The sequence below is a fragment of the Ursus maritimus genome, unplaced genomic scaffold (assembly GCF_017311325.1).
Source record: "Ursus maritimus isolate PB19 unplaced genomic scaffold, ASM1731132v1 scaffold_10, whole genome shotgun sequence".
Taxonomy (NCBI): domain Eukaryota; kingdom Metazoa; phylum Chordata; class Mammalia; order Carnivora; family Ursidae; genus Ursus; species Ursus maritimus.
The window spans coordinates 31589981-31603643 of record NW_024423344.1 but is presented as its reverse complement, the minus strand read 5'-3'; positions in this window follow the sequence as shown (position 1 = coordinate 31603643).

Sequence of the window (13663 nt, the reverse complement as noted above, 5' to 3'; positions counted from 1 at the left end):
GGTGACCAAGTCCTGTCCTTTAAGAATATTCGCCTAATTTCTAGTATCTATTCTAGAAATAGATTCTCCAGGTCTTAATTGGGATTGTTCATGCAATGCAAAAGAAAGTTGTGACTAAATGCTGAAACCCACCTGCTGTTTGTAGGTTGCTGAGAAAGGGAAAAATCTGCAAGTGCCTTTAAGCGAATCAAAGAGATTGTTACTGTTGCGCAGTAGGTTCAGGGAAGAAATCAAGATTGTTGACATTCCTGTCATTGAGATATACAATAGATACAAATGACTTCTAGTTGCCAGTGGCATTTAACCCATATTGTTGGTACTTTACTAGCTAATAATAAGAATTTAGTAAGGTAGAAATCATTTGAAGACAAATAAAATCAGTGTTGATGATTGTTCCTACTGACAGCTCAAGAAAAATGTGCTGTTAGTGATTTTAGCATAGCTGCTATTCATTTATAAGGACTGGTACATTTCCATTTTAAATCTCTAGACATTATGCTGGAAACTGTGGTCGCGTACAATAGGAACTCTGCCTAGCAATTTCTGACGGTCATTGCAGAAAATGACTCCGTAATGCCTCCTGACCTGTGGAGTCACTTCCGTTTGTTCTTCCACCTCCACCTCCTCCTCCTCTAAGGTCAAGATGTATGTGATTTACGATACCTGCATCTTCCCGCTAGAGTGCTTAAATTTGCAGCCCTGAACTCTCTCATTATATGGGATCGCCACACTAAGCCTACCAAAACCTGTTCCTGGAATGGACATCCCGTTCCGGCTGTGCACACAAGATTTGGCTGTTTGTACTGAATTAACTACTTGTGTTTTCCAATGTCGACACAAAAGCAGAAACTAAATCCTTATCTAAACTCACTGTACCAGAAATGTAGTTGTAGAGAGAAAACGGACCTGTGTTACAATCTAGTATGACACATTTGACATGCAGATGAGGAGAGCAATGCCTGGAGATGTTAAGTAAAGTGAAAGTTCTATCTTAAAGAAAATGACAGAGAAAGTACTAGAACGTTGTCTTCTACTTTCTAGTATGAAGTTCTCATTGATCATGTACTGTTATATAAACACAGCTATGGTCAAGGCATCTCTGTTTTGTCACAAGTCGCTGAAAGCTCTGCCTGTTTATACAAATGCTGCCTGGTCCTCCGAGTGTCTTTCCCCTTTGACATGTAACACTTGCATCTTCGGCCACATGATGTGTCAATACTCGCTGCAGTGTTGAATGCTGTTTCCTTAGCTTTATTTGTAGCAATAATCAGTCTTCCAGATATAAATGAAAAACCAGCTAGACAGTTCACTGCATTCGTGGGGTTGGGATTCTAGAAAAAGCTTCTATAAAACCAGACACCGTAACCAGCACCTCCAGCTTTACCCTCTTTGTCACCAAAGGGCTTGGAAGCCCCCAAACCAACAGCCGTGCCTGGAATCAGCTTTGAACCTGAGAGGGTGCATAGAATATCAGGAATCCAGTGGGTATCAGCAGGTTCTGTGGTTTGTAACTATTCCATTTCCTTTTGGGGACTTTATTATTTTCTCTTAGCAAATGAGAATAATTACCCATCCCCTCCCAGCCCTGTGTTCTGAGAATATTTTTGCAGAGCTCATATCCCTCTTCCTCTGTTTATCTGAGGCTCACTCCTATCCTATCACATGTCTGCCTGGAAATGCGATGTAGGGCAATCTCTATATGAATATCTGTGAATCATTACATTAGTGAAGGCAGCTGAAGTCAGCCCTCGTAATGGTAATAGTAACAGTAATTGTTATAATAACAGCCAAAAAGCAGCACAATGGTCACCAATTGTTTGACAGTCAGAGTCTGTATGCTGAACTATCATGTTCCTTATAAAGACCGAAGAACTGACCGAAGGTATAAAGTGATATGGTCCTCCAGGGTATCAGTCAGGATTAAGTTCAGCTATGTACAAAAGTAAATTCAAGTTAGCCGTGGCCTAAACACATAGGACTTTATTATTTCATATAATATGGTCAGAGATCAGCAATCAAGGGCTTATATGAGTTTCACAAAGTTGTGAAAAACTCAACTGATTACAACTTTTAATTTCACTATTTTGCTGCGGTCATTTTCTGTGAAGTACAAAATAGCCACTGGAGCCTTGGCTATCATACCTGTATTCCAGCCAGGAGGAGGAATGAAGGGCAGAACATTTTATACAATATTTTTACTTTTTTTAGAAATTGGTCTTGTGACCAAAACCTCTCTAAGGGCTGTAGACAATCCAAGTCGAATTTGTCTAATCTTTGGAGATTTTAATAGGGTATATATAGTGCAATCTGCCCGACCATCTACAACTTTCTGGATGACAGACATGGACAGGAAGCATCACAATGCCAGAATATGGAGATTTTCAGCAGGGAGAGATGTAAACTCTTCTTTGAAGGGAAAACAGTCTGTGGTAAATGCAGAGATCTATCAACATGAAAGCTGCCCACTCTGTCACTTCCTGGAAGAAGTTTGCCATTGAATCATCAAGGCAAGAATTGGGTGAATTTCCGTGAGTGATTATGGCAATGTGAAATCAGTAAATTATTGCACCGTGAAAGTTTTAGTTTCATGAATTCTCTTCCCATCTCGAATGTATATGTACGATGGTGACTCAAAGCTTATAGAGGATATCATCTCTAAGATGAAATGTCTTTCCTCACATATTCATGTTGTCTCCTTCACACCTGAAGTCCTCAAACTGGAATACCCTATTACTGTAGGTGTCAATGAACCCTACATAGAACCAAATATTCAGTGCTGGAGACATAGGTAAGGAAACATGCAGAGGTAAGCAATCACTTAATTTTGAATTAACAAGTAAATCAAGACCCTTTCTCACTGTTCTTGGAGGGTAAGTTCCTTGGATATTGTTGTATGGCCTTTGTACTACTTACCCCCAAAGCATCAACCTCAGGCAGGCAGTGTTTCCAAACACTTATTTCCAGACTAGCTGCATCAGAATTGTCCATGGTGCTTTTGAAGACAGATTCTTAGATCCCAGAATAAACATACTAAATATGAATGGGTGGTAGGTAGGTAGAGGACCAGATGATTCTATTTTTTACTTGAAGATACTGGAAAAAATGTAAATCAAAGAACTCAAGAATGGTTAATAGTTAACACGTACAGATAGCTTATAGTTCAGACCATAGGTAAATATGAATAATAATCTGAGTGATTTGATATTAGCTCAGTGTTGTAATACTGAACAGAGAGACTGGAATAATAGGCCACGGCACATTTCTTACTTTTTAGTGGGAGCTTCATTGAATATTCCCTCCCCCTCTATTTTGTCATGGTACTGGAATATTATGCTCTTAGAAACTGGTTTTATTCATCTGACAACTAACATATTTCTCCAATTCCCCTTTGATCATTAATCAAATAGTTCATGGTGTATAGTATGATATAGCATGATAGTACATTTATATTTCAGCCTGAGATAGCTTTAATAAATCATAAGGATATATTATGTTGGTAGTTGTATAAATTATGCAAATTTTCTCTATACCAAAAATTTAAAAAAATACGGAAATAGGACAAAATTTTAAAAAAGAAAATCTGAGTAATTATTTTTTCTCAGACAATAGGCACATATATTTGACTACTATTTACCAATAAATGAATATTTTATAACAGACTGAAACTAAAGGAGTCATGAAAAATGTACGCATCTTGGTTCAGTTTCTCTTCTTTGTGCTAGCTATTTGTGTTCCTGATCACAGAGGAAAGATACAATGCTTTGGATGTATTATTCAGTCAACAAATTTTACTAGGTTTCGTTAATGAGCTAGACCTTGTGCTATATTCTGAATACATAAGACAATAGGACATGGTTTAATTGAATGAAGAGAAGAAAACTAAATAAATAATTATAAAACCGTTCTTGGGGCTACAATAAAGTAATGGGTAAAGGGCAGTGTGAGCAGGGAAAAAAGGAAAAACGGTGCCCAAGAGCACTAGAAAAACTAATCAGAGAATTGGAGTGTGGTTTAAAAATTCAGTTGGTGTTAATCAGGAGAAGGGAGCAAGGAAATATAAGAGCAAGTGGTGAGGGGCATGGGCATCTATGCTGGTTTATGTGGGTTTATGCAAGAACAAGGTGGATTTAATGGGCTAAAAGTTTGTTTGGATTTTAGGCTGCAAAGGAGACCTATACTTCTGGGGAAAAATGCATTTTCAAGGACAGAAATTTTCCTTTAGCTTGAAAAAACTAAAAGAAGGGACAAAATATATAACGAAAACAACAGTTTTTAAGGCACTAAACATAAAGCCACAAAGTACACTGATGCCTGAGAGACATAAAACAAATGTGGTGAGAGTCAATGTTGCCTCAGTCTGCAATTTATAATCCCAGAGTGTAGTGCATGAAGCAGCAACCCAAGCAGAACCCTGCTGATTCTGGAATAGAGGGATGGAGCTGACAGTCCCGTGAGACCAAAGAGGCCTGAAAACTCCGGGAGATACCACAGAGGAGAGAGCTTCACTCCTATGCAAATCCTGACCCCTTCAGAGTTCCCTTTGAGGATTTAGCACAGCGCTGATCACTACAGGCATGTGAAGAGATTGTCTGAAGTGGGGTGTGGCATGGGAAGGAACACCTGCAAGGATTAGAGGTCACAGTTTCTGGCACTCACACAGGAGTGGGGAATAGTGTCTGTTCTCTCTAGCCAAAGTGGAAAACCTTGTAATTCTCAAGATAATGTGTGATCAGACGTCTATTGCTTAAATAGTGGGGAAAATTAGTTCTAGACCAAAACCCATTCTTTTAAATAACAAAGCTTAAAAGCAAGACTCTAAAGGATCAAACTGTTTCCAAGTAACATGACTACATATAAATGTATCATTTTAGGAATACAAAAATGTCCATTGTACAACAAAGTCAAGTCCATATTGCTAGCATCCAATAAAAAATGAGAAGGCATGTAAAGAAAAAGGAAATTATTATCCGTAATGAGAAAAATCAGTCAATCGATACTGACTCAGGATGACAGTATCAGGAAGAAGACCTTCTCTACCCTTTGGTCCTTCCGGTGGATTTAGAATCAAATTGACATGAGACAGATTAACAGGAGAAAATCAAATTTAATAGTTGTATATACGGGGAATCCACACAGACGCACAATTCCAAAGACAGTGAGGCAACAGGAAGCTTATACAAGCTAAGGAGAGGGGTAGGGTCTGAGGATACAAAAGGGAGGAAGGCAATTAGCAGCAAGATGAAAGATGTTTTGAAAAACAAAGGTTGCCCAATTATATGAGTAAGTTTCTTAGGTAAAGAGGAGTATCTATTAATAGCTCTCTTCCTGTACAGGCTCTCCTTTCCAGTGTAAATTTAAGCAGTTGTAGGGGGAGCAGAGAGCTTTTTCTGTGTCTGCTGGGTTTTAATTACTTTTAATTCGAAATAACCTATGTGCTGAAATGGCACATTTTGGGGTATCTCATCCTGTACCCCTTCAACGTAGATGAAAGGATTAGTAGACAAAGACATTAACTCGGTTATTGTAACTATTTTGCCTGTTGTAGAAGCTAGAGGAAAGACTGAATATGTCCACGTGTGACATGGAAGATATAAAAAGTTCTGCAACAAAATTTGGGACCTGAAAGCTACAATATCTGGAATGAAAAACATACTGCATAGAATTTGCAGTTGAATAGACATGGCAGAAAGAAAAACTAGTCAACTTGAAGTCATATTAATAGGCCCTGTCCAAAATAAAACACAGAGGGGGAAAAAAGTGCTAATAAATGAGCAGGGTTTTTAGTGAGTTGTGGGATGACTATAGGCAGGACATTTGAAAGGGGTAAGGGGCAAACAGAAAATATGTTTTAAGAAATAAAGGCTAAAAAGTACCCAAATTAATAAAAACTATAAAAGCACTGATTCAAGAAGCCCCATAAATCCCAATAACAAGATACATGAGGAAAACTACAGTTACATCATAAGATTGCTTTAAATCAACAATTATATATATTTATAAAAAAAAAGTTTAAAAGCGGAGGAAAAAGAAACACATTATACTCAAAGGAACAAAGATGAGGATGAGAACATATTTCAAAACAACGTGAGCTAGAAGACAGTGGAGCAACATCTTTTAAATATGGAAAGGTTAAAAAATAAACTAACAAAATTAAAAACAAAACAGAACAAAAAAGAAAACAAAAAGCAATCAATATAAGGATGTTTTTGCCAAGGGAAAAAAACATAGACATTTTCAGCCATATAAGAGCTAAAAGAATTAACAAGCTTGCACAACGATAAATGTAACAACAATCCTTCAAACAGAAGCAAAATTATAGCAGACATAGCTCTAGATCTACACAAAGGAATAGCGTGCACCGGAGAGTAACAATGTACACAAAGTTTTTTTTCTCATTACTAAAATCTGCTTGAGATAGTCAACTGTTTCAAAGTGGTTACAGTATACTGGGTACTGTGTAATATATGTTGAAATAAAATGTATGACAACAAGAGCACCACAGTTGGGAGGGGAAAAACCATACTGATGTAGGAAGTCATACAATATCACTTGAAGGTAGATTGTGATAAAGTATGGATATGTACTCCAAGCCCTAAAGAAACCACTAAAATAATACAACAGAGATTTATAACGAATAGGTCAACAAAAGCAATAAAATGGGATTAAAAAAAAAGCATGCAAAAGAAGGCAGAAAAAAAGAAACCAATGAACAAAGAACAGGTACAAAAATAGAAACCATAGTTATTCTGTGTTCACAGGTATGTTGTTCTGGAAAGATCTGTTTTAAATTAAAAGGTGCATATAAGGTGCATGTTAATAAAACCTAACTTGAAACCCAAATGCCTATCAACAGGTGAATATAGAGGTAAAATATGATACATTCACATAGTGGAATATTATTCAGCAATAAAAGAACACATTTTTGATACATGCAATAACATCAGTGAATCTTAAAATTTTTGGCAAAAGAACCCAAGCAAAACTGAGTACATACCGTATGATGTCATTTATATTAAATTCTAAGGAAGTTCAATGAATCTGTAATGATTAAAATTAGGCCAGTGATTGAAGATGGAAAGGTGGAGGATAGAGAGAGGGAGAGGGAAACTTTTGGGGGTGATGGATATGTTCATTATTTGGCTTGTGACAATAGCTTTGCAGGTATATACATAAATCAAAAATTATCAAATGGTATACTTAAAATGCGTGTAGTTTATTGTACGCCATTTATACCTCAATACAGCTGGCTTTTTAAAAGCCATAATGGAGGAGGAGAGTGGGGATAAAACTAAATGTATAGACTGTGGAAAGACTGTGAAGGAACCTTGAATACTATGGAGTTCTAAGTTTGATCTTCAGACTGTATATTTCAAACTGGGAAGGCAAGTGGGCCTGACTGTAGGCAACCCATTGTTGTTTTAATCGGATCAACACTGCCTTTTACTTTAGAGATAAGACCATTTCAATTAGAAATTCTGCAGTTACTAAAGCAGTTGTGAAAACCACTGCCTTGTTAATGGGGATAAGTCGCCAGCCTTGCAGGACTGTGAGAATGGTGGTGGTCTACTCATTTCTCCATTTCCCTTTTTCTTCTAGTTTCTCCATAATCCTCTACTAAGGCGATCAGGAAAAATGAATCCCATGTTCTCTGTGCCCCTAAAACACTATTTCTTAATCTTTTAAAGGGAGTTGATTTTTTAATTTGTTTTTAATTATTGTTCCTGACTTGTGATGGCTCACTTACTTTGATTTTTTCTTACCTTGGTGTTGGCCAAAGTGTCCGTGCAAGTCTTGCACAAGAGATGTTTTAATAAATTGAACAAAATTAAATTGTTTATCATCCTAGAGAAGGGAATACATCATTATAAATTCATCTTGAGACCTAATACTACGTGTTGTCTCTCTTTTTTTTTTTTTAAGAATAATGTGCTTAGAGTGGGGTTGCGAGATATATTTAGAGTGAGGGGTAAATGAAATAGAAAGGATAAACAAAATATAAAGTCAACTTACTCTCTTATCAAATCTGTCAAAAGTTAACCCTATTTTCAAAAATTTTCCTTTTTATAGAGTATGGAGAAGAGAGAAAGAAACGATTTTTTTTGCACTGTAATTATATCCAAGTCTCATTATGTTAACAAATTTAACCCTCGCTACAGTCTTTTAATCTATCCCTTATTAGCTTTCCTTCAGAGATAATGAACCTGAAACTTTAAACAGTTAAATATATTTACCAAAGATCACAAAGCCAGAAAAATAGGCTAGGTTAGGATATGAACCTACATGTACATAATTTCTTCTTTCTTCTAGATCAACGTTTGCAAAACTTGGTTTCCTGGGTCATTACCAACTAGATAATTACAATGAGTTTCATGCAATAAGGTTTTCACTTTTAAATTAGTTTGGGGGGAGAAAAAGCTGAATAGTAAATTGGGTGTTTGCATATTAAAGGCTCAGTTCACTCCTAAAGAAAAAGAATCTGCTTATACTTGTTTAACTCAGCATTCCATAAACTTACTTGGTAATAGTGTCCTTTAGAAGACACCATTTAATATAGCACGGTTTACTCATCCGCGGCACACAGTTTGACAAACATTGATGCTGCAATGTTTCAACATATACTATGTGCAAATCACTTATATAAACAGTTGGGTACTTACTATTCCAATTTTGACAAGGTAATTGGTATTAATTATACGGAAGTGAAGCTCAAAATACTAATTTTAAGAAATAGAATTTTTTGAACTTTTGAGAAACACTCCTCAGGCATTTCTTCTTAAACCAGGAGGAAAAAGACATCACAGAGCACAAGTGAGGTAGCATTTCAAGTAGAAAGAAGTGGGTAAGAGAGCTAACAGTCACTACTGAGTTGAACAAAACACTATGAAAATGTTCTAGAGTGTTAAGGGTATTTCAATGGCATAGCCATGGTTTGAATGGAGATTTTAAGGGAAGTAAGGAAGTAGAGACCATGAACAAAGATGCATTTGCCAAGTCTGAAAGGGAGAAACAGGTGGTCCAAGAAGGATTCCCTTTTCAAGATGGGAAGGTATGGTGGCTACTGACAGAGAAAGTGTCCAGATTTAGAGAGGCAAAGATTAAAGACATAGAAGATTCAAAAAAGCAAGCTCTAGTAAGGGTCAAGAATGAGTTGCATGTAATCTAGGTGAATCCTCACATGGCTGGGAGATTATACATGAAAACATGCTTTTTGGAGAACTATTTAGCAATATAAACCAAAAACCCCATTATTGATCATATTTTTGACTTATACCACTATTTGATAATTTATCCTATAGAAATAATTCAACAGATTGAGATTTTTGCACATATAATGTTGTAAATTATAATGATTGAACACATGTTCTTTAATTTCCATGTATTTTTGATAAGGAATGGGATACTCAATTGTTTTTTTTCTTCTGTACTTTGTTTAATGCACAGTTTATTAGCATGAAGTAGTACTTAACAGTCAACATTTTACGTACCTTAAGTAATCAATTGTACTTGGGGTGCCTGGATGCCTCAATTGGTTAAGTGTCTGATTCTTGATCTCAGGTCCTGTGTTGACCTCAGAGTCGTGAGTTCAGGTTCTGCGTTGGGCTCCACACTGGGTGAGGAACCTACTTAAAAAAAAAAAAATCAATTGCACTCAAATTAGAAATATCATTATATGCTAATCAAAACTTTGCCTTTATATTGAAATAAGTTTTTAAAAGAGTTAACAACATGGATTTAAATTAGATATTTTATTATTTCATTCTTCCTCTAATGCTGATTGTTAGTCTAATTTTAATTCTTACTTATGTCTTTATAGATTTGTCCTACCAATGCAGCAGTAACTTTATATATTTATCCTCATCCTAGGGATTCAGGTAAAAATAAAGCCATCTCATATTCATCAAGGTTGTAGGATTAGATTATCTATCTATTCTTTATCAGGACGTAGGGTATTGCAACTGCATTAATTCATAAACTACTCAGGCTGAGTTCATGGGTCAGTAAGTCAATAGTTATACCTCTTGCATGGGATTTGCTGCCTTTTTAATATTAAAGTTTATTTTCATATTTTGATATCTGATGTTTTACATCAAAATGTTTGTTTTAAGTTTTACCTGGCCAAAAGTACCTAATCTTTGGTTCTGTCGTTATGATATATGGACCTAGCTTGCTGGTGTAATTGGAGGTTCATGTATGTCTTCTCAGTATCTCACTGTAATTAGCACGGTCATCTGGAGGTTTGATGTACATGGAGATGGAGGATACGGTCTGCATTCTCAGTGCTTTTCTTAGGCCAGTTTGCTAATTCATCATTTTGGAACATAAAGTTAACCATCCTCTCCTGGTACAGTTATTGACTGTGAATATCAATTCCTCCTCCATTATTCCCTCCCCCAACAATAAAAATAGTCTTTACCGCCTCACCGTGGTTTGTCTGTGCTAGGAAACATTTACAAATAATCTGTTCAGCTAACTCTATGCATATATTTTTGTGGATCCTAGCCAGGACTCTAGCTTTTTTAAATGTATTTTACATACTAAATTTCATCTGAAGTAATGCTTAATCCCAAACAATGATGCAATGGATCAAAATTTTAAGTAGAAGAAAATCTTTCAGTGCAGGAAGTATTTTGAACCTGAAATCATGTCAAAATAACAATCACCTACTGTATGTAAATGTAATCAAAATAATGATCATTTATTTATGGGGAAAAAGCAAAGCAGAAAAATATTGTATTCCAATTGTAGACTTATTCTCTATTTTCTTCGTTTTGAATAAAGAGTTATGTCAGGAAATTGATTGACTAGGTTTGACTTTGTTTTTGTCTTAACTGATAAATGTTGTGATAAGTTTTATAAGACCATGAAATTGTATTGTTGCCAAATGGCATGCTTATGCAAATTCTCCAGAAGTCTTTTTTTCTAACGATAATTATAGTTTCCGTGTCATAAGTACCTATTATGTGGCAGGCACTGTGGATAGACTATCTAATTAATTTTTCAGACAACCCCACGAGAAAGGTATTACTATCCCCACATGTGGATGAGAAAACTGAAGATAAGAGAGGTTAAGTAATTTGAAAAAGGTCATTCAGCTAAGTGCCAAAGCCAATATTTAAAGGTAAGCATGTGTGAGTCCAAAGTTAGCATGCTCTCCCCTTATATTTTTCTGCCTCTGTCTTGTAAGTCAAAGAGAGATAGGAAGAGGATATGAAAATGAGCATTTTAGCTTTTGGGTATACTTAAAGGCTAGAGTAAAACACACACACACAAACGCACACACGCACACACACACACACACTCTTTAAATGTTGAATTGAAAATGTATGCGTATCTTTTCTATGTATTGGTATGTATTGGTGTATGTGTGTGTGTCTCTCTATAAAATTATTAAATGTTGGATTTTTAAATATTGATAAATACTTTGCATCAAGCATTAAAATACTTACAGTTGAGGGTAGGTGTTTACTTGATTATGTGCTGTTTTGCTTGGACAAAAGTAGATCTCTCACAATGCCACAAGAGTGTTTAATGTTCCACTAGTCTAGAGAAACTGATATATTTTTGAAACAGCATGGCAGAATTTTATTTATGATTATAGATCTGTGTGATGTTCGGAAATCTTTTTCAGTTTTCTCACTTTCTTCTTTGTTGTAACAAGATTTCATGAAAAGCATATGCTTACAAAGTGCTGATTAGATCAAGTTGGGTGAACCGGGTAACACCTTGGAAAGACAGCACCATATCAGACATCAAAATTACTTCAGAAATTTGGAAAAGTGTCTGTAAACAAACAGGATAAAATGATGTTTGCTGACGAGGAAGGAAAAAACAAGAACAATAAACTGAAAATCATACATGATTAGTTCCTTGTGCCTTTAGAGCAGAAAAAAAAATCCGCAAGGTGCCGCTAATGTAATGTAGCTCCTAGGAAAGTATGTGTAGACCTTGTGCATATTAACAAGGGCATCTGGGGTGGGGGGTGAAGGTGTCCTTGCAATCTCAGTTACTTGTCAGAGCTGACCTCTTCCTAGCTCCTAGTGGTGACTGTACTGACACCAACGCAGGACTCTCCACTATGCAAAATTCCATGGGAACACAGTTCAACAGAATATCGTGACTTCTCTGCGTATTAGCAAATGGAATTTGCAATGCTTCTTCCGTGATTCCAACCTTGGTGGCTGAAAAGAAAAGAAGGGAAACAGAAAGCTTTTTTGCCATCATGTAAAGTTTAGTAATCATATTAACAATGCTAATAGTAACCAAACATTTAATGCAGATGTTATTTATTACAAAAATAAAATGATCACCCTTAGTAAACTTCAACAGAGGTTTAAAGAGATAATGTCAATGACTAATGTCACAATCTGGTAGGTATAGGTGTTGGGACTCAACGCAGACGTGCTGGGTCTACAATGCCTACATTTCAAATTCCTCCTCCTGCCACTGGCTTCTCTGGCAGCTGCTCAAGTCCATTCCTGTGGCAGAGAAATTTGAGTTACCTGGCTTCCTTCACTTAAGATCTTTTGGACCTTGGAACCCCATATTGTTCCCCAATGACCCCCCTTCCTAATGCTTTATACCCTCCAACCCATTTCTGCCTTCCACTAGTGCCTTTCTCTGATTAGAACACCTACCTAAAATTGGAGGAGAGATTTGCTTCTCCCCACTAGATAGTGCATGTTTACCCTTCTGCAGGATTGAGGAGGGAAGCTAGCCCTTCTGCATTTGGGGTTTCCTTCCTTTTTACTCTTCTTCATTCCGGTACTACTTCACCTTATCATAAAAAAATATTTTGTCTTCTATCCTGGAATGATTTATATTAACTAAGAAAAAGTATATGCTTAAGAAATCAAAGGACCCAAGGATTACATGGAAAAACAAATTCTTGAAGTTTTGGGAAGTGAGAGCACTGAATAGGAAATTAAACATAATATCTAAAGGGCAAAGATACAGAAGACAAATAAATATCTTAAGACAGATGGATGGTGGTGGCTGATTCTATTTGCATTGAGGATATGCTGGACATCAAGAGCTAAAACTAATCAGTTTAATAAGAGTTTACCTAGTGCCAACCGTTTGGCTGGATGCTAGGAAGAAAACCAAAGCCCCTGCCTTCACAGAGTCTGGAAGCATCCAACATCAATGAGGAGTAATTGGAATAGAGTAACAAATACTCTGGCAATGGCCAGCAGAGAATAATAATGCTACCTCTGAGGGGAACACCTATTTAATCCCAGGGATTACAGAGAAGAATTCCTTTGATAAATGATGTTGGAGTCAAATCTTTTCATGAACAACTTAAATAACCATGTAGCTGATCCATCTGGCTCACTGATCTCTTAGGAGTTTGACTTTCTTATGACTGATGATAAAAATACGAAGCTTGGAAAGGTCTTGATTATGAGATGCAGAAGTTAGAGTAAGAAATCATTACAAAGATTATCAATAATAACAATAATGATAAAGTATTTGAAAGTTCTCACTTTAGCCCAGCATATCTGTCTGAATGACTTAAGAAGTACCAATGACTCTGTAGTTCTATCTGGATAAAAGTAAAAAACGTCCTACTCTCGCTAAGGCTGCTGATCCTTCCAGTAGTAAAAGAGGTTCTGAAACGCAGGAAGAATTTCTCCTCTTCTTTCTTATGCAAGACACTTATGCC